This window comes from Salvelinus sp. IW2-2015, unplaced genomic scaffold, assembly GCF_002910315.2.
Source record: "Salvelinus sp. IW2-2015 unplaced genomic scaffold, ASM291031v2 Un_scaffold3880, whole genome shotgun sequence".
NCBI classification, from domain to species: Eukaryota; Metazoa; Chordata; class Actinopteri; order Salmoniformes; family Salmonidae; genus Salvelinus; species Salvelinus sp. IW2-2015.
Window position 1 is genome coordinate 3,829 of NW_019945154.1, and position 1,914 is coordinate 5,742.

Sequence of the window (1,914 nt, forward strand, 5' to 3'; positions counted from 1 at the left end):
GGAAGGAGAGGGGAAGTGGTAAGGACAAGGAAGGAGAGGGGGTGAGGGAAGGAGAGTGGGAAGGAGAGGGAAGGAGAGGAAAGGAGTGGGGGTGAGGGAAGGACAGGGGGAAAAGTATGCTGATGCATATTGATCCTCTCCCTGTGTCCCCAACATGGAGACACAGGGTGGACTGCAGGAGCCCACAGCAGTAGGGCTCAAGGGAAACTGTGAAGGGGTGGTGGGTATATTGACACAAAATGGCAGTCAATCAGCACAGAGGATCCTTTTCATTCATGCCTTCAAACTCTCTTCACCCTACCCTCTACCGGAGATTATCTCTATCTCTCTCTCTCTCTCCCTCTCTCTCATTGTCTCTCTCTATCTGTCTAACATTCACCCTACCCTTTTCACTGTACAAATAGACAGTCTCAAAACACAATGATTGTCTAATGAAAACATGAAAAGTAGTACACCTCAGCTGAGGTCTGATGTTTGGAGGGTGTTTGAATGTAAACCCACTGTAAGTGTTTTAATACACAGAATGTGGCTTAAAACAGAACTGTAGTACTCTGAAACACCCCAAGTGGTTCTTTTTAAGAGAGAGACACTTTTGAGGGTTTCAGTGCATGTAAAAGACATTATCAAAACACAAAAACAGTGTGAAGGTGCATGTGCGTAACGATAGGACGCATGGGGAGTGAGTAGCGTCCTACCGTCAAAACTGTGATTATATGTAGAAGCCAGACATAGTTTTAATCAAGCCTTTCAAATCAATAKATCAATATATCCCCAAGCAACCAGGAGAGAGTAAGCGGTCAGCTAGATACAACAGCGAACCAATCTGTGGGTAAAGCGATGCTGTGACACGAACCCAACAATCCACGGCTTCCCTTAGAGGAAAAGACAATGAACAACTTGGAGATGCAAATGAGAGCAACTAACAGCTGAATGATATCGAGGAAAACATAGCTAAAATACTCTCAATGCTCACCAAAACAAACTGTTGTTAAAAAAGTAGATTTTCTCAAAATGCGGGAGCGTGGACAAACGGGACATCAAAACTGGCCTTCTGGAAACAAAGGTGCARTCTTTAGAAGATGAACTGGATCAGCAAGAAAACAGATTGAGACAAAATAATATGAGAATATTGTCCCTAACGGAAGACGAGGAAAAAGGAGACCTTTCCAGTTACAGTACGTGATCAAGCTRATATCGGAGGATGTATCACTGGAGGATATGGAGCGATGAAATAGGTTTGGCGTGAAACAGAAGAATGCTAAATACCCTTGCAAGGTAATCTTTAAGCTGTGGAACCAGTCAACTAAAGTCAACCTTGTGAAGGCACGGGGGGAAAGGAGATCAAAATCCATGGCCAGTCCATTCCATTCGTCCAGGACCTGTCTGTTAAGCTGAGGAAAAAACGCAAGCAATTCATTCTGGTCAGACAGTCACTGGAGGGAAATGGAATCAAGTCTCAACTCCRAWTCCCGGCTGCAGGAAACTTTTCCAGTTGAAAGAGAGCCCAGTTTCCTGAGGAGAGGCAGAAGCAGAAACAAGCTGATAAGCCACACTAGGCTGTATACAGTAAGGGCGGCAGGTAGCCTAGTGGTCAAGAGTGTTGAGCCAGTAACAGAAAGGTCGCTTGTTTTGACTCCCTGAGCAGACTAGGTGAAAAATCTGATCGTGGCCCTTGAGCAAGGCACTTAACCCTAATTTGTAAGTTGCTCTCTGATAAGAGTGTCTGCTAAAATCACAAAACATATATATACAATACCCAAAACCAGCTTTATCTTCTTATGGGCAGGTGGATGGTAGCGTCCACCTGGCCAACATCCGGTGAATGCAGAGCTGCGAATTTCAAATAAGAAAATATAAATATTTAACATTCATGAAATACAAGTATTATACATCAACATAAACCTTAAAGCCACC